Genomic DNA, 20968 nt, shown 5'->3' on the forward strand with positions numbered 1-20968 from the left:
ATGCTAAAATTGGAGGTAGGCTATTACTTTGTGGAAGAGGTAGCATGTTTTTAGTGGAAAGATAATGGGCTTTGAAGTCAGAGTGATCCGAGATTAAATCCTAGCTCTGCCACTTAACTAGCTATATAACTTTAATCTTCAAAAGTCTATTTTCTCATATATTAAATGGGAATCCATATTTCAATACTCATATGCAAGATTATGATGAAATTGGGCAATAATAAATGTAAAGTGCCAGGTATATAGCAGGTGCTCAATAAATTGTAGCTATTTATGATTTTACTTATTTGTGTGATCATGCTTTGCAGCTCTTTGTAACCCAGTCTTACTCCTAGCCTCTGATTTTCTAGAGCTCCTGGATGTTCATTTTCTGGGGCAGCTTAGCTTTGTCCCAGACGAGGAGTACAGTCATGTCCTGGTTAGAAAGGATTACAGAATCCTGATTCAGAAATTCAGAATAATAACATAAAGCAGGTTCATCCCACCTGCTTATCTATTTATGGGCAGCTTCTGGCTTTTTCCTAAGTCTGATCCCTCCTCACCTTGCCTGAAGATGAATTCCTCTAGCACTAGAGCCAGTGTGTTCTTGCCAACTAACATCCCCTTTCCCTTGCTCTGACAGTGGCCCAAGGCAGCTAACTGTGCCAGAATTGGCCTGTGTGGTTGACTGAATGGTGGCCTTCCAAAAGATATGTCTACATCCCAATCTCCGGAACCTGTGATTATCACCTTATTTGGGGGGACAGGGGTGGAAAGAGGGGAGGTCTTTACAAATGTAACTAAGTTTAAGAATCTTGAGATAAAATCATTCTGGATTATCTGGGAGTGGCCCCTAAATCCGGTGACAATTGTCCTTATAGGAGACACCCAGAGGAGAGATACACAGAGAGGAGAAGAAAGCCACATGAAAGTGGAGGCAGAAATTGGAATGAGCAGCCACAAGTCAAGAAGGCCAACAGCCACCAGCAGCTGGAAGAGGCAAGGAACGGAATCTGTCTTAGTGCCTCTGGAGGGGGCAGAGCCCTGTCAAACAGCTAGAGTTTGGACTTCTGGTCTCCAGAACTGTGCTAGAATAAATTTTTGTTGTTTTAAGCTACCCAATTTGTAGTAATTTGTATGTTAGCCTAGGAAACTAATACAGCCTGTTATCCTGCCTACCTAAACCTTCAACCCTCTCTCAACTTCTACTCTCAATTTCTACTTGTTTTTATTCCGGCCAAAATACCATCATTCCTTGCCGGATACCAATGATATGAATTTCTAGCCTGAACTATAGACTATTGGAGATTTTTCAAAGCATGACTTGCTAACCAGCAGACACAGACTCACCTAAGGAGCTTGTGAAAGTGTAGATTCCTGAGCTCTACTCCAGTCTAATGAATCAAAATCCTTTGAGGCAGGACCTGAGAATCTGCTTTTCACAAGTCCCTTCAGGTAATTTCTTTGAGCACTAGAGCCTAAAGGCCAGAGTCAGCTGTATGCCTTCAGACCTCTTCCTATTATTTCCTGCTGCTACAGCTAGAATTGCCAGCCCTGTGCCTAAATGCCTTGGTGGGTGTTTCTAATCTCCCTCCCTTCCCATCTTGTCAGTTATCATGAGCTCTGGATACTAAACACATGCACACACACATATATACATGTATATGCACACATATACATAATGTCTATATAAAGTTGGACATTACAATTTTCTCTAAAAGTCTTCATTTTCAATTTAGAAATACAATTTGACCAACATTCATAAGGTCTATATAAATGACTCCCAAGAAACAATACTATTCAACAGTTGCATGGAAATTCAATGTTACATCTTCAGATGGAAAAATTGTAGTTTAAGGAGATTAAGGAAACTGCTTATAAGCCCAGAAAGTCTTTGGAACATCAAGAGTTTAAATGTGCCTTTAATTTAGTTCAGCCAAATCTGGTTGCCACATTAGATTTGGAGTGTACATTTTAAATTTTAGGGTCTAGAGAAGACAAGTTTTGGAGTTTAAGGGTTTTTTTTTAAATTGCAATTCAGTTAGTTGCCCACAAAGAAATAACATTCTCTGTTTTATCTTCCTGGTTTGAAAAAAAAGAGGAGTATGTTCTTGAGCCATTACCACATCAAACACCATTAACAAAATTTCCAAGTGCTTATCCTGGAAAATTGACCATGTAATTATTATAGATAGTGGTGTAGATACCAGTGTAGAATTTCTTGTCCTCAGTTCATTGACCAGAAAGGTACTGTCTGGATAGAGATTCTGTATTTTTAAATAAATCTAGGATGAACTTTTGCCATAGAGCACTGTTCTCAATTATGTCTTCTGAATCTGAATCTCTATCTCTGGTTGGGAACCAGGAATCTGCATTATAAGCAGGATAATTTTGATGCAGGTGGTCCACAGAACCCACTTTGAGAAACACTGCCATCCAAGACCTAGCAATCTCTGCACTGTAAATTGGCTTATTTGGCAATTATGGCATGGAAAACTCTCTTGTAGGTAGTATCTTTTGAGCAACGAATATTACCATTGTGAGTGTCATTGTTTATTTAGACTGTAGAGTGATTGCAGATTGCCTCTTTTACTAAAGCTCTTCTTGCACAGTTAACAAGTAATGTGATTCAGACAAAATATACTGGATGGAAAAGAAAGGTATTATCTCAAAGGTATGTGTTTCGTTGCCTTTTTGAAACAGATTTTTATTGTAACATAAAATACAGATAAAGGAAACAAACATATGGCTAAATGAATTATTATAAGGTGAACATCCTTGTAACTAAAAGCCTGGTCCAGAAATAGAACTTTACTTGCATCCCTGAAGTCCCTTTCCCGTGCCCCATCCTGAGCACAACACTCTCCCTCCCACCAAATGTAACTGTTAGCCTGGCATTTTCAGTCTTCACTGCCTTGTGTTTCTTTAAACTTCCACCAAGCAAATATGCATCTCTAGGAGATACAGTTTAGTCTTGCCCATTTAAAAAAGGTTGACATGTCTTTTAAGTCTCTTTTCATCTATGGCTCCTCATCCATCCCTGTCATTTACCTTACAATTTATCTTGAAGAATGTAGTGAGGAATGTAGTGAGCAGAATGGTGGCTCCACCAAAAGATATGTTTGCCAGAACCTGTGAATTAGACCTTATTTAGAAAAAGAACGTTTGCAGAATAATTAATGTAAGGATGTCATGAGGAGAGCATCCTGGGTTAGGATGGGCCTTAATCCAATGGCAAGTGGCCTTATAAGAGGAGAAACACAGAGGAGAGGGCCATGTGAAACTGCAGGCAGAGACTGAAGTGGTGTGTCTACCAGCCAAGGAACACCAAGGATTGCCGGCAGCCACCAGAAACTCCTAGAGAGGATAGCAGATTCTGCCTTAGTCTCCAGAAGGAACCAACAAGAAGACAGCTTGATTTTGGATTTCTGTCCTCCAGAACTTAAAGAATACATTTTCATTGTTTTAAACCACCAGGCATGTAGTATTTTTTTACAATGGCTCCAGGAAACTCATTCAAAGAACCTGAGCTGTTAAACCTCATGGTAGAGTTGGCAGATTGCACACGCAAGGAGAGTCCTGCTCAGGTTTGATCCCTTTGGCAAATCTGAGGCACATCATGTCTGCTTGTCCCTCATTTTGTGATCTTAGCAATCATTGTGCTCCTTTTCTTTTTTTCTTTCTTACAATAATTTTGTATTTAAATTTGTCCTTAGGCCGGGCATGGTGGCTCAGGCCTGTAATTCTAGCACTTTGGGAGGCCAAGGTGGGAGGACCACTTAAGCCTAGCAGTTGGAGGCTGCAGTGAGCTATGATGACTCCACTGTAATCAAGCCTGGATGATAGAGCAAGATCTTGTCTCAAAAAAAAAAAAATTGTCCTTAATACTTACCCATTGCTCGTTTTTATGTGAAGTTAGTATTCTTGGACTTTTAGAGTGAGAAGCATTCAGAAAAGCTTGTCCAACTGCACAGAGCTCCATCTCCTTTTGTTTTCATGAATATGGAGGCTGACTTTCTGAGATTTCCTGGTTTTTTCTCCCCCACTCTCCACTTCAGTCTAGTTTCGACCTTTCCTTTCTTTCCTCTCTCTCATTCCTGTCCTGATCAATTTTGATTCCACTCCCAGCAGTTTCTCCTCAGTGTGGGACCCTGGGTGGGGGGTTGACTTTGAGAGGGAGACAGGCTAGACTGCTCCAGTGCCTGCAAGCCTTCCTACCACAGCCCCTTGCTCTCATCTGCTGCTGGAGGACAAAACCCTGGTCAGTTTCCGAGGCTGTCCGCACATCACCAGCTCACTGGCATCCCAGTGAAGACCTGTGGGCTGTCTGGGGGTTCTGTTCTTAGGTCTGGCAGACTCTACCCGATTTCCCTTCTTCTCACTGCTGACACCACACAGCTCTTTTAGCAGTTGGTGGTTTGTTCCCACTCATTTGTACTTTGAAATTCATGGAGTTTCTCTGTTGTAACCATTGCCTGTGGGTTTTGGTTTTGCTATCCAGATGTCCTTTATGTTTTCCTGTGGGATTAAGGAGAGATGGGAGAGCGATGCTGCCTCATCCCCATCTTCACATTGATCTTCCTTTTCCTTTTAAACTTGTATTTTGAACCCACCATATTGGATTGCCATGGAAACAAAGTCATGTAGGAAGGCATTTCCCCAAGCATTAGGGGAAAGGAGAGTTATAAGTGGTTTTCTTCTCAGTTTCTCAGAGAGAACTTGCCAAAGTGAGTTGAAGAAGAGGATGGGAGTCAAAGAACTCCCACTGCCCAGCAGGGGTGCGGAACCTGCGGGCTCGAGACCACATATGACCCTCCAGATCCCCAAGTGTGCCCCTCAACCAAATCCAAATTTCACAGAACAAATCCCTTTATTAATCTGGATTCAGTCAAAAGGCTGCACTCAAGGATCCAGAAGGCCACACATGGCCCCGAGGCTATAGGTTCCCCACACATTTCAGGAGGAAGCAGAGGAACACGCACTACATTTTCATGTTTGATAGGCTGATTGTACCACTTTCTTGTGGGTTTAAATAGGGAACACTGTTGGCAGCATATCATACATGGGCCTGTGGGTAGAAAATTACTTTTTCTTTTCTCCCTTTGTTTCCTCGACAGCACCCTCTCTTCATTCCCGTTCTGCCCCTCTGACTTTCCAGATCGCATTGATGGCTTCATTTTCTTCTATATTCCCTTAAAAATCTCTTCTTCCTCTTCTATACATTCTCCCTGGACTATATTTTTTATTGTGGTAAAATATACATAGTAGTTATTTTAACTATTTGTTTTGTGCAATTAAATACTTTCACAATGTTGTATAACCATCACCACTATCTATACCCTATACATTGTCATCATCCCCACCAGAAACTCTGTTCCCATTAAACAAAAGCTCCCCATTCCCCTCTCCCCTAGTCCTTTGTAACCAGTTTTCTACTTTCTGTTTCCATGACTTTGACTCTTTTAGGTACCTCATTTAAGTGCAATCGTACAATATTTATCCTTCTGTGTCTGGCTTATTTCATGTATCCTAATGTTTTCGAGGTCCACTCATGTTGTAACATACAGGCATATCTCATTTTCTTGCACTTCATAGATGTGTCTTTTTACAAATTGAATGCTTGTGGCAACCCTGTGCCAAGGAAGTCGATTGGCCCCATTTTTTCAACAGTATATGCTCACTTCATGTCTCTGTGTCATATTTTGGTAATTCTCACAATATTTCAAACTTTTTTATTATTATTATAGCTATTATGGCGATCTGTGATCAGTAATCTTTGATGTTACTATTATAATTGTTTTGAGGTGCCACTAAATGTGCTCATATAAGACGGTGAACTTAATCAATAAATGTTGTATATGTTCTGACTGCTCCACCAGCTGCCGTTTTCCTGCATGTCTCCCTTTCCTCAGGCCTCCCTATTCCCTGAGACACAACAATATTGAAATTGGAACAATTAATAACCCTAAAATGGCCTCTAATTGTTCAAGTGCAAGGAAGAGTCACATTAATGTGCAAGTTGCCACAAGTTATCCTGAAGATTTAGCTAAGATCACTGATGAAGGTGGTTACACTTCATGGAAGTCAATGTTCATTTATCATTTCAAAAATCTTAGGGTCCTTAAGAATTATGTTAAATCAACTCTACCTGGGCCCTATAAATGGAACAACAAAGCTTGGATGACAGCACATCTGTTTATACTATGGTTACTGAATATTTTAAGCTCACTGTTGAGACCTACTGCTCAGAAAAATTTCAAAATATTACTGCTCATTAACAATGCACCTGGTCACCCAAGAGCTCTGACAGAATTGTAAGAAGATTAATATGTTGTTTTTATGTCTGCTAACACAACACCCATTCTGCAGTCCATAGATCAAGGAGTAATTTTGCCTTTTCAGTCTTATTAGTTAAGAAATACATTTTATAAGGCTATAGTCGCCATAGATAGTGATTCCTCTGATAGATCTGGACAAAGTAATTTGAAAACATTCTGGAAAGGATTCACCATTCTAGGTGCCATTAAGATTGATTTTTGATTCATGGGAGGAGGTTAAAATATCAACATTAACAGAAGTCTGGAAGAAGTTGATTCCAGTCCTCATGGATGACTTTGAGAGGTTCGAGACATTAGTGGCATAAGCAATCGCAGTTGTGGTGGAAATAGCAAGAAAACTAGATTAGAAGTGGAGCCTGAAGATGTGACTGAATTGCTACAATCTCATGATCAAACTTGAATGGATGAGTTGCTTCTTATGGACGAGCAAAGAAAGTGGTTTCTTGAGATGGAATCTACTTCTGGTGAAGATGCTATGAACATTGTTGAAATGAAAGCAGAAGATTTAGGGCCGGGTGCGGTGTAATCCTAGCACTCTGGGAGGCCGAGGCGGGTGGATCGCTCAAGGTCAGGAGTTCGAGACCAGCCGGAGCAAGAGTGAGACCCCCATCTCTACTAAAAAATAGAAAGAAATGATCTGGACAACTAAAAATATATATATAGAAAAAATTAGCTGGGCATGGTGGCACATGCCTGTAGTCCCAGCTACTCGGGAGGCTGAGGCAGTAGGACCACTTGAGCCCAGGAGTTTGAGGTTGCTGTGAGCTAGGCTGAAGCCACGGCACTCTAGCCCGGGCAACAGAGTGAGACTCTGTCTCAAAAACATAAATAAATAAATAAATAAAGTAAACAGAAGATTTAGAATATTACATAAACTTAATTGATAAAGCAGCAGCAGAGTTTGAGAGGATTGACTGCCATTTTGAAAGAAGTTCTGTGGGTAAAATGCTATCAAACAGCATCATATGCTAGAGAAATCTTTTGTGAAGGGAAGAGTCAATGGATGCAGCAAAATCCGTTATTGTCTTATTTTAAGAAATTGCCACAGCCACCCCAACTTTCAGTAACCCCCACCCTAATCAGGCAGCAGCCATCAACATTGAGGCAAAATCCTCCACCAGCAAAAAGGATACAACTTGCTGGAGGCTCAGATGATCCTTAGCATTTTTTAGCAACAAAGTATTTTTAAATTAAGGTATATGCATTCTTTTTAAGATATAATGATGTTGCACACTTAATAGATTATAGTATAATGTAAACATAACTTTGATATGCATTGGAAAGCCAAAAAATTCATGTGACTTGCTTTACTGCAATATTTGTTTTATTGCTGTGATCTACAATATCTTTGAGTTATGCGTATATGTCAAAATTCCATTACATTTTACAGCTGAATAATATTCCATTGTATGTGTGTGTGTGTGTGTGTGTGTGTGTGTATATATATATATATATATATACAGTGTATGAAAATATAAATATATCTGTGTGTGTATATAAATATATATGTACACACACATGGAGTGTATATATATATGTATACACACCACATTTTGTTTATGTATTCATCTGTTGATGGACTCTTGGATGGTTTCCACCTTTTGGCTATTGTGAATAATTCTGGTATGAACACTGATGTATAAATATCTTTTCAAGTCTCTGCTTTCAATTCTTTTGGATATACACCTAGGAGTGGAATTTCCAGGTCATATTGTAGTTCTATGTTTGACTTTTTGAGGAACTCCCAGCATAATCTTCACCTAAGCTACAATGTTAACTACAGTCTATGTGGTGTTGTCAAGTAGAGCTTTCTACAATGGTGCCAATGTTCTATAATTCTGCACTGTCCAATGTGGTAGCCATACTAGCACATGAAATATAGCTAGTATGACTGATGACCAGGATTTTAAAGTTCTGTTTAATTTTAATTAATTTAAATTCAAACTTAAATAGCTACCTGTGGGCTAGTGTGTTGGACAGTATATATCTATAGGCTGTGGCTTTTTCTAATTCAGTACTTCCAATCTGACCATTTTTTCTGAGTTTCAAATACATACTTCCAATGTGTTTCCATGAACATTTTTTTAATTCATGCGGCCCTCACTTCTTATATGAACTGTTGCTGCAGACTCCAAATTTATCTCCTAATGTGAAGTTGGCATCAAATTCCAGTCAACTCTACTGCCAAGATGATCTTGTCTACTTCATCCAAGACATTTTAATTGGATCTAGACTATCTACATGGGCAACGAGATCTTTCTAAACTTTCTAAAATGTAAGTCCAACAAACTTTGTCTTTCTGAGGCTCCCCATTACCTGAAGAATTAAAACCAAATTCTTTATCTTAGCCTCCAAGTTCTCAAGTCATCTCTTTAGCCTCATTTCACCTCATTTTCCAACAGGCAGCATATACTCCAACCATGCCAAACTACCTGGAGTTCTTCAAATGCTCTCTCCCACTTCCATGTCTGATATAGCTGTTATACTGCCTGAAAATGCCTACCATTCCCCTGTCAATGGTAAATTATTACTTTTTGTCTAGGACTCAGCTGAGGCAATGCCTTATCTGAAACATGTCCTCAGGTCACCCCGCCTCCAATAGTATTCACTTATCCAATAAATGTTTATTCAGCATAGCATCTACTTTGTGCAAGACCACTATTTAGAAACTTTGGATGTAAGTGAGAAACAGATAGACTTAAGGGTGCCCTCATCAAGCTTGAAGATGTAGTCTAGCAAACAGGGATTAATAATAATAATATGATTATATGTTATAATATGTAATATTAATAATAATAATGCATAAGTGCTACAATGTGAGGCAATACATGGTGGTATGAAAATACTGCAGAAAGATGCCTAACCCAGGCTTGGGGGAGCATCCAGGAAGGCTTCCTGGAGGAGGTAATGGTAGAAGAATGAGTAGGAATTATTTTGGTAATATGGGATGGGAACAGGGAACATGGAATGCATGACTTGTTGGAGGAAATGAAAGTGGTTCAGCATGAAATCCTGAAAAAGCTTATAAACATTTACCAAGACATTTGGATTTTATCCTGAGGGCAATGAAAAGTTATTAGAAAGTTTCATACAGGTGTGTGGCATGAGAAGATTTGGTCTAAGAAGAATTCCCGGCTGGGTACAGTGGCTCATGCCTATAATCCCAGCCCTTTGGGAGGCTGAGGCGGAAGGATTGCTTGAGCCCAGGCATTCAAGGGTGCAGTGAGTTATGATTGTGTCACTGCACTCTAACCTCGTGACAGAGTAAGAACATGTGTCAAAAAAAAAAAAAAAGAAAAGAAAAGAAAAGAAAGAAAGAATTCCTTTGGCTACAGTATGGAGAATGCATTGGAGGGGCCAGGACTTTAGCAATAATCTAAGCCAAGGATAGGCAAATTGTGGCCCATGGGCCAAATCTGGACCTCTGTTTTTACAATCTAAGAATGATATTTAGACTTTTTACATTTCTGAATGGTTGGAAAAAAATCAAAAGAAGAGTATCTTACGACAAGTGAAAACTTAAACGAAATTCAATTTTGATTTCTATTAATAACGTTTTACTGGAACACAGCCATGCACATCTGTGAACGTGTTGTCTGTGGCTGCTTTCAAGCTATATGCACAGAGTTGAGTACTTGCAACAGAGACAGCTGGGCCCACAAAGCTGAAAAATATTTACTCTTTTGCTGTTTACATAAAAAAATTGTCTACTCCCGATCTATCTAGGTGAGACATCCTGGTGAATAGGGCCAGACAACCCAGGCCAATGCATATGTGTTCTTCTCTCCTTTTCCACAGTGTGTGAATTAAAATGACACCCTCTTGATTTCTTATTGTTTTCTGTTCTTCTCTATTCTACTCTCAAGATGTTCAGTAAACTGTGAACATATTGAAAGAAGATTTTTCTTTCTGTGGTCAACTTTGTCTTTTTAGTGCTTAGTACATAGTACTGGCTTAGTGTTTGTTGGATAGATACATGTTGATTTACGTGTGTGATATTCACATGTGTAGATAGATACATATATAGATGGATAGATAGATATAGATATATATAGCATCTTCTGCTTTTGCTAGCTTTTCCCCTATTCTTTACTGCCAGGAACCATCCCTATGCCACTTGATTTAGCTGAGATCAACCCCCCCCACCCCCAGTCTAAGGGTGGGAATGTACTCCGGGGTTCGACAGTCTTTTCTAGGCATTTGACTTTAATACTTAAAAACTCAGTGGGCCATCTTTTCCTTTATTTTGATTTTGCCTAGAGTTTATCTTAGTTTTGTCCCGCCCAAAGCTGCTGAGATATTCATCAGGAAAAGTGAAAGGTTTATCCCTCCAGGTATTTACTATTCCTGTCCTTGCATGACACCTAAATACATACACACATACATACAGCACATAATAGAAGTAGAATCTAATGTAAAGGTGAGCATGTAGGCTAAACCAAACCAATGAAACTCAACTCAGGACTTTTTCTATACTTACTAGAAAAGAGGAACCCTTTGTTTATGCTCTATTTGAAGCTGGGAGGAAATAAGCCTAAATTATTTAGGGGCCACCACTTGAAGACAGAAAGCCTGAGAATGAAGTCAACACAGAGGAAAATGGGACTGAGAGAGAGAAGAGAATCCAAATCTTTTTTCTTTCTTTCTTTCTTTTTTTTTTTTTTTTTGAGACAGAGTCTCGCTCTGTTGCCCTGGCTAGAGTGAGTGCCGTGGCATCAGCCTAGCTCACAGCAACCTCAAACTCCTGGGCTCAAGCGATCCTCCTGCCTCAGCCTCCTGAGTAGCTGGGACTACAGGCATGCGCCACCATGCCCGGCTAATTTTTTCTATATATTTTTAGTTGTCCAGATAATTTCTTTCTATTTTTAGTAGAGATGGGGTCTCATTCTTGCTCAGGCTGGTCTCGAACTCCTGAGCTCAAACGATCCACCCGCCTCGGCCTCCCAGAGTGCTAGGATTACAGGCGAGAGCCACCGCACCCGGCCTCTTTCTTTTTTTTTTAGACAGTGTCTTGCTCTGTTGCCCAGGTTGGAGTGCAGTGGCCTAATCGTAGCTCTCCATAACCTCAAACCCATGGGCTCAAGCGATCCTCCTGCTTTGGCCTCCTGAGGTGCTAAGATTATAGGTGTGAGCCATTGCACTCAGCCTCAAGTCTTAATAATGTAACTAGAGCCCTTAGGCCCAGGTATACTTGAAACTGGGCTCCTGTACTTTTTCATTATGTGAGTCAATAAGTACTTTCTTTTTTCTTAAGCTAGTATGAATTGGGTTTCTGTTATTTCAAATGGGATGATTCATATCTAAAGACATACAGAGCTCAAGCCTGTTAGATGTTGTCTTAGTCTGGGTTCCAGAGCCTAAGATAGTAATTGGGTGCAGGCAGCTGCTTTGGGGAGATGATATCAGAAAGCAGGGGTGAGGGAACAGCGAGAGAAAAAGAGGAAAAGCCCATAAAGAGGGTTTGTTAATGAGCTGATTCCTACTAAGAGCAACTGGGGCTCAGTCCTGCTGGGGATACTCTGGGTAGAATGTCCCAGAATTGTCCCTCCAAGGAAAAGGAAACTGGGGCATTCTTCCTGCCGCTCTGATAATCCCTCATTGGTTGAGCATTAACCATGGGGTCATTAATTCCTCAATAATTTTGGGTCACTGATGCAGCAGCTGAGTCGGCTTCCTCAGCTTTGGAGAAAACTCCAGGCAGAAGAGTGGGGAGATGCTGGGCATATTTCTGAGGTGCAACAGCATCAGGGTACGTGGAACCATCCACAGCATTTACTCTGAAATCAAAGGTGTGTCAGGGATGAGTATGACACAGGGCACTAAGAGGGTAGGCTACAAATGGTACAGATGCTGTGTTAGTGGTCAGCAACCTCTTTTCATCCCACGTGCTTTTAGGAATGCCCTTGGATGGAGAAGAAGCCCTAAGAGAAACCACAGGGGAAAAGTAAAAGAAGAACAAGTGGGAAAGGTGAAAGGCCAGAAGACAAAGACGTGGAATACAGAACTCTGGAAGTGCTACGGACAAGGGCCTCAAATGCCAATTATTTGCACCAGCGAAATCTAAGATGAATGGCAGATGCTTAAGAAGGAATGTTAACATTTTAAAGATATTGGGTCTGATTTGTTAAATATAATGATATCTTAATTTGTGAGTGCTTTACAGATTATAAAGTCTTCTGCTTTATACATAAAATATCTTAGTTTTAAAAGTAATATATGAGTGCATTCTTGTTTGTAAGAAATTCAAACAAAATATTTACAGTCAACAATGGGGCTAAGTATTTTTACCCTTTGTAACACATAGGTTTTCTACTTCTGTAAAGCATAGATATTTTTACCCTCTCTAATACAGAGCATTACAAATATGAAATGCTTAACCTAAAGCCACATACCTGCTAGATGGCAGAATTTCTAACTCTGGTGTTCATACTCTTGATTCAATGCTCCCTCTACAGCTCACACCCGCTAAATGGAAGCCCAGTGGCCTATAAATGACACAGCTCTGAACATGGGACACTGGTTTAAACTGAGTACTCAGCTTCTCCAGACAGAAAGATCTGGTTTCCAAGTTATTCTCAAATAAAACTGCAGATCCCATATGCTATGGGTTGAATTTTGTCCCTCCGAAAATGTTTATTGAGGTCCTAACTCCCAATACCTCAGAATGTGACCTTATTTGGAAATAGGATCATTGCAAATATAACTAGCTAAGTTAAATGAAGTCATACTGGAATAAGGTGGGCCGCTGATCCAATATGACTGACTGGCATCCTTGTAAGAAGACAGCCCCTAATCTAATAGGACTGCTAATAGTCTTTATAAGAAGACCAGCCATACGAAGACACAGAGACACAGGGAAAACACCATCTAATGAAGGCAGGGGTTGGTGTGATGCAGCTGCAAGCCAAGGGATGCCAAAGATTGTCAGCAAATTACCAGAAGCTAAAACAGGCAGAGAAGGTTTCAGAGGCAGTATGATCTTGCCAACATGTTGGTTCAAATTTCTAGCCTCCAGAACTGTGAGGTGATAAATTTCGGTTGTTTAAGCCACCCAATTTGTGGTACTTTGTTGTGGTAGCCCGAGGATATTAATACACCAAATAAATTCCTTTCTAATAAATTCTACACAAGAAAGGTAAATGCTTTGGCTAACAACTTTTTCTTTGAAAAAAATCATATTCTTTTGTTCAAGATAATATTTTCTGTTTATATCTTAAGTTGTTCAAAAAAAAAAAAAGAAAAACAAAACTCCTATAAAAAGCCAGAAGTAGGTGCGTGGTGGCTCACGCCTATAATCCCAGCATTTTGGGAGGCCAAGGCACAAGGATTGCTTGAGGCTGGGAGTTCAAGATTATAGTGAGCTATGATTGTGCTCTGCACTCCAGCCTGGGTGACAGAGTGAGACCTGTCTCTAAAAAAACAAAGAACAAACAAACAAACAAAATTTATAGCTTTCGGTTACTCAACGATGGTTTAAGAGTTCAAAGAAAATAATGGATCCTTGGTTTAACAGCAAATAGTTGATAGTCTCTAAGGTTATTTTCCCCAATACTTAATATATAAAATGTTTTAAAATTCTGAGGTCATTTTATTGGAAAAGTATAGAGAAATACTTATACGTTGTGGTTGTAGGAAAACCTTTTCAACTTAAACTATGGCAGAAAAATTTATAAAGCATGAATACTATCTGAAGTATATATTATTTTTTTCTCTCCTTGCAGAAGATGGCTTGTAAGGTCATTGAATTTTTTCTTCTGAACTGGTTTTGTGTGAGGATGACCTATATATAGTAGTATAAGGTGAAGGTCCCTCCAGTTCTAATATATTTCCCAGCTCTTTCCTATGCTGGCCTGAAATTTCTTACAGTCATTCCTTTGGGTTAGAGAATAAATGTCGGGACCTTGTTTGTTGTCTTTAGAGGTTGGAATAATTCCCAGATGACATCTGAGAAAGGTAGAAGGTGAGTGTCTAGAGTCTCTATGGCTCTTTTCCCCTTGGCCACTTAACATGAAATAATGTACTTGACCTGCTAAAAGTTACCAGCAATGTCAGAGAATCTGGATCAGAGAGCCTGTTTGGTGGTGGAGAAAACACAGTAACAAGAACTTGGAGGGTTGTTGAAGAGACTGGCAGGCTTCTTGCTTGGACAGTGGTCCTTCTCTATCTGGGAAGGTCATCCTCTCCCTGGGACCAGCCAGCTTCAGGAGGGACGTCTGCAGGAGGCAGGAAGGAAGGGCTTCCCAGCCCACCGAGGAGTGGCTGGGTGGGTCCTGTTGATGAATGGAGGTTAGGGGTGAGTCTGCATGCTGCAAATGCTGCATCCTCATGCCCTAGTAAGGAGGGGAGCACACAGGGTTCTAGGAGCAGAAAGATGGGGCTGGATGCTGATGAGGTGACGATGACAGGAAAGTAGAGCTGAGAGGGAACAGCAGGAACAAATAGAAAATAACGCTCAGAGGGTCATCTTTCCCTTTAGATGATTTTGTCTAGAGTTGACCTTATTTTCCTCCTGCCCAAAGCTGTTGAGCTGCCATCAGGAATGGTGAAACTCTAAATCTAATCTGTCCCTCTGTCACCCACTAGTCCTGTTCTTGCGTGGCACCAAAAAAAAAAAAAAAAATAGACCTTAATATAAAGCTGTTCTCTATGAGGCTGTCACTATCTTGGCTTTGGACTACAAGAGGAGATAATCTGCCCCTCACCTTCAAAAATCCTTCCTTCTCCTCTTCTCACATTCCTGAAGGGATGCGGCCCTCACTGCAGGCTCAATAGGCTCCTTGAGAACGAGAATATTGTTTTCTATTTTCAAGAATGTCTCCATACATATTGCTGATTGATTGATTATGTCTGCATTGCCCATCAAATCATGCAGAAGAAAACGAAGCAAGGGAACACGCACGTGTTACACAGACAATGCTTGTTTTACGGCGCCGCATGGTTCAGAGCCGATGGCAGAAATATGCAGGGACTAATATACTTCAGATGAACAAGCGTTAGAATCCGTGTTTGCAAATAAATAGAAATGGATTTCTGTAGGGATGAAAGGGTGGCAGAGAGGGGATGACGGTAAGAAGGAATGCATGGAATTATTGAAAGAACATCTGGTTCAATTAAAGAATAAAACCTAAAGGAAAAAAAGTGCTGGGGGCCTGGATGTCCAGTTGATGCGGGGGATTGCTTCCTAAGAGCTGGGTCTTTGCCTGTCCTTTCTACTGCCGAGACCCAGCACCAAAGCAAATATTTGTTAATGAATAAATGAATAAAAGAAATTCTAGAAATAATTTCTTGTCTATGTGGAAACCCCATTAGACCTATGGCTTTTCAAAATCAAAGAGTTATTTGATATTGTTTTATTTTAGATGTTGAATTCTCTGTTCAAAGGAAACCTTGCTGAGCATAAATAAAGGCAGAGCTACACGGATGCAAACCCAAATGGGAAGTCCAGTGACGTCATTCAGTCACCTCTGCCAGCCACGCCCCTCCCCATTCTGCAAACTCCAATTCACTGAATCTGGGGAGAGGCACCCAGCGATCAGTGTCCTTAGGAAGCTTTGTAGGTGATACTGATTCAGAGCCAGGCTTGGAAACCACAGTTCCGGGGCTACACTGAGCACAAGACTGGGTGCTCCACAAGGGCAGGGAGAGTTCACGTGCATCCCTCAGAGCTGGAGATCAAGTTAACTTTAGACCCCAGCACTAATTTCCCTACCTCTGTTACTGCAGTTGCATGTTTGAGGTCTACGAAGTTTCCCTCATAGCTGATTTTGGATTACAAGGATTGTTAGAGTTATAATAGATGCTCAGTGAATGTCTGTTAACTTAGTGTAGCTTTTTCAGAAAATTTGACAATAGGGCAGAAAGATTTTTTTTCCTTCTCTTCCTCTGAGACAGAGCTTTCTTCTTTTGAAATGTCTCTCTCTTACTCATTTCTCTTCACAGCATCTCAGTGGGTGGGGGAGGACAGGCATTTTCATTCTTATTTCATAGATGGGAAAATTGAGGACTAGGAATATTTATTCATTTGTTTCCTACCCAAAAAGACAATTTAAAAATTTGAAGCAGAGCTGGGACTAGCTTCCATGGACATGTTTACGGTGGTTGGTTCTCCTTAAGTAACAAAAAGAAAAATGTTTTCTCAGGAAAGTACATTAGAATAAGCCCTTATATAAATGTCTTCTATTTAGTGGAAAACCGGTAACGTATGATTACAATACAATCCCATGATTGTGTTGAGCAACAAACACAATCTTATGTTTCATTTGAAAGATTATAAACTTTACAATCAGTTAATGTTATTTTATACACTTTGGATCCCTCAGCCCCTTTCAAAGCACTACTTAGAATCTTCCTCATCAGCAGTATTTATATACTGCATTTCCCATGTATTTTCATCAAGCTGCTTCTCTCAAAAAGATCCTAATAAGCTTCCCTTGTAACTGAATCCCTCTATTTCCTTCCCAGCACCTATTAAAGAATGAATCTCCTCTGAAAGGCACAACATTCAATGTATTAACTTACACCTTGGCTCTCAGACTTTTCTAGATAACCTTGAAAGGGCATCAGCTCTATGGCATTCCTTAATGAGTACCACGGGAACGTGCATGTTATGACCCAAATCACGAGAGGAGTTCCTCTGGAACTTATCCCAGATTTGGGTCTGGAGATCATAAGAATGAGTTTATTTATGGACAATGATTATGTGAAATTTTCTGTAGAAATACAGAAAATTCTAATTGTTGCCTCACTCTCGAGCCTCTCTTCTCAATCTGAACATAATTTCTTTCAGTTTTGATCAGGATGTGTGATGCATAACTAATGGGCTTCCCACCGCCATCTGGCAGGCTGTGTGAGTTCACAGCTCACATTACAGCAGAAGCAAGACCACAAGCCACATTTAAAGTAAAAGTGGGCTACAGGGCAGTCATACCTGCGAGAATGAACTCTCCTTTAGCTGCCTACGTTCTTTCCGTTGGGACTACCATCTTTAACAGCTTGTAAATGTCTGTAGCCTTTCAGACAGGGCCCTTTACCTACACTGACAAAGGTAAATCTTAGTTGCCAAACTGTTTTGTTACCAGAGAAAATTGGCTTATTTGTAGAGTTTCAAAGCTTTCTTCAGTTTGAATCATTCTTTCATCACTAATTGTTATCAAATGATGATGGATGCTGAGGACTTTGCTACTCTGGAAAAGAAGCTCATGTATATTATCCAATATCCAAAATTGTGTTTATGCATGGTAATTATAGGGAAATATCTTAATTGGCTTGCTTGAAACTGTCGTTACTGTCATTAGTTCTTTACCTCAAGATGGGTCACTAGAGTGCTTCTAAGTTAATACTGGAGCAAACGAGGACACTGACAGTCACAATTACTTTCAGGGTAATTTATGCTCTTTATAATTCTTCTGTGAAATAATTTTTCCCTTAAGAAGTACTTACTGCCGAGTCTTTTTCACATTATCCTATTCCCAGGCTGGAACTTTTCTCTGCATCATATTCACATATGTAAGTCCATAATATACAAGTTCTGCTTGTGACCGTACATCACAGCAAGCCAACCTGAGTTTGCTTGGGCTCCAAGGAGGAGCTGAGTAACTTCTCTATTTCATTGATTTTAAACTCTGCCTTACATTTCTTTCCAATATCTCTGAAACAGAATGAATCTAATGATTGATAACATGTTATAGTTTAATTGCAAGTGTATTTTACATGGAAGATATACATAATATAGTGGTGCATCTTTTAATTGATAGCATCTTAAACTTGATCAGATATGGCACGTTTCAAGAGAAAGAAAAATTATTTTACAGAAGAATTGCAAAGAGCATTAAATTACCCTGAAAGTAATTGTGACTGTCAGGGTAATGCATCTGGGTCTCAGGGACTACTTGAACCAGAAGTGCAAACACTGTTGGAGCTCTCTGTGACCTTGGCTCCCCCCATCTGGGTTGGCTTTATTTCTCTTTGACTGCAGACTGGCTTTGCCAACATGGCAAGTGACAGGGCTACCTACAGCTCTGCAATTTCACATCGAATGAGTTTTATCACTGAGTTGCAAATTCAAAACCAGTAAAGTGGTTTTAGCTTGAGTCAGGTGCCCACGCCAAATCAGTGGGATCACATTTGGCCAGGGACATGTAATGGTGCAAGAATTATGAAGAGCTCAATGAGTAAGGCATGTCCTGTAGTGGCCACGTGGGTGGGAGGTGCACTTCTTAGGAGCAGGATGGGTGGACAATGCATTGATGTCCTTCACTGCTATGTCTATACTAACAGGTGCTCAGCTGTAGTGGTTTGGCAATGTTATATCTTCACCGATTTCCTATTCTGCTCTTTGTTCTCACAGCTGAAGCCACTCAATTCTCACTCACAGCTCAGCCCTACCCTAAAGTTTAGGACAAATCACAAGAGAGACAATTCAGGAAAAATAAAGATGTTTAAAAATCACTTCTTTTTTTCTTCATTCACAGAGGACATTTTATTGACTCCTTAGGGAGAAAAATTATATGTTTTCTTGTAGCAGAATTTGCTGATTGTATAGAACTCACCCCACACCTTCTGGGTTGTATTTTAGAGGCTAGAAAGCTAAAACAATGTTTCTCAAACACTGTAGCAAGTAACTTCCTCCAGAAACTTGGAAGGTGGAGTGAATAATATGAGTGACAGCCCATGGGGAGATAGGACCTGTAGTGGAGGCTGTCTTTCTCCTCAGGCAGCCATGATGGTGGCTTAACTGTCCAGGTTCATTGGTCTCAGCAGTATCTGAGAGGTTTCCTGGTGTTAGGCTCCTTGTGTGGTTGGGTGGCACTATTCTTGGCTGTGTGGCCACCAAACTTGGTTGTGTCCCTCTTGGAAACTCTAAGATTAGATAGCAATGATAAATCTATTTCTGTTGAAACTAGCTAGAGTAGATTCTGTGGTCTGCAACTCAGATCCCTAACTAATACTCTTGCACTGCCACCAAGAACATTAGAACTTTTCTTTTAGCCACAAAAACATAAATAATTGTTTCTATTGGAGAAGTAGGCACCCGGAGTCCACTTTCCAACTTATCCTTTATATCCATTCTAGAGATCATATAGTATGTTCGCTCACATCTCATGAGAGATTGTCAAAAATACATAAGTCCCTATTATTAATGAAGGTGTAGGGAAATAGTACACTCCCTACAGAGGCTTGTGGGTAAGGACATGCTCTAGACTCCAACTTGCTAATCCATGACTTTGGTCAAGTTATTTGACTTCTCTATGCTTCAGTTTCTAAATATGTAACATGGGAGACCAAAACACCTATCTTAAAAGACTGTTTTAAGGAATAACCAAATCAAACCATGCATAATGTTTGAGAAGGTGCCTTGAGAACAATAAACTCTCAGTCAACAGTAGCTGTCATTATCATTAACCTTTGCTAGGGCATAAATTTGTACATCCTCTTTGGAGGGAAATTCGGCTGTGTCTATCAGAGTGTCCATATACTTTGGCTCAGCAATTGTACCTTGTATTTAATCTACAGAAATGGATTTTCTGGAATGTCCATTAGTAGGGAATAGTTAAATATGATAGAATACTATGCAGCCAATAAAAAGAATAATGGAAGTCTATATGTTTCTGGCATGGAAAGATCACCCATATATCATCCATTTAGCCATGAAAAGTTTATTGAGGACTTACTTCGTCCTCGTGGTTGCAGGTGCTGAAAGTTAAAACTATTACATCATGGAATAGTCTATGTAGTATGATCCAATAAGTGTTAAACAATTATCTGCACCTGTGTACAAATGTATATTGAGCTGGGGTCTCTTCTGTCCAGGCTGCAGAAAGGTCTCAAGTTGGCTTTCCTCAGTCTACCCAATGTGGGTATTGGGGCTTGCTTTCCCACAATACCTTCTTATGTATTGTGGCTCCACGTTCCATCTTGGAGACCTGTGAGTGACCTTGGCGTAAACAACTCTCATATCTGCTACACAGCTGATGGCCGTCCAGCTGACTGCTGCTCATAGGAAGAGCTGCTGAAGTATTCTTCGGCTCTGTTCATTCAGGCGGGTGCTGGACCCTCTGCAGACAGCATTCTGGCCCCTGGCAGCTCTCTGGTGCTCTGAGAGAGAAAGGTGACAGTTCCCTCTCATATTGCTGTGCTTGCATCCAGTCCTGCCTCTCAACCTGAGCCACACAGGCCCTCGTCATACCTTGTCCGAGCCTTCATTCCATTTCTTGTCTACTCTCGAGGCAAGGAAGTTGGGCTCTTCATCCATTCTATTTCCAAACGACTATTCATGCCATGAGCTTTTAGCCCCAAATACTTCAGGGCATGTCTCTTTTTTTTTTTTTTTTTTTGAGACAGGGTCTTGCTCCTGTCTCCTGGGTTAGAGTGCAGAAGTGTCATCATAGCTCACTACAGCCTCAAACTCCTGGGCTCAAGCAATCCTCCTGCCTGAGCCTCCCAAGCAGCTGGGACTACAGGTGCACGCCATCATGCCCAGCTAATTTTTCTATTTTTATTAGAGATTAGGTCTTGCTCTTGCTCAAGCTGGTCTCGAGCTCCTGAGCTCAAGCAATCCTCCCAAAGTGCTAGGACTACAGGCGTGAGCCACTGCGTCCAGCCCTGATGTTGATTTTTAATAGTGAGATTTGGAAACTGAAAATATTTTCATT

The sequence above is a fragment of the Propithecus coquereli genome, unplaced genomic scaffold (genome assembly GCF_000956105.1).
Source record: "Propithecus coquereli isolate 6110/MARCELLA unplaced genomic scaffold, Pcoq_1.0 Scaffold131, whole genome shotgun sequence".
In the NCBI taxonomy this organism is placed as follows: Eukaryota; Metazoa; Chordata; class Mammalia; order Primates; family Indriidae; genus Propithecus; species Propithecus coquereli.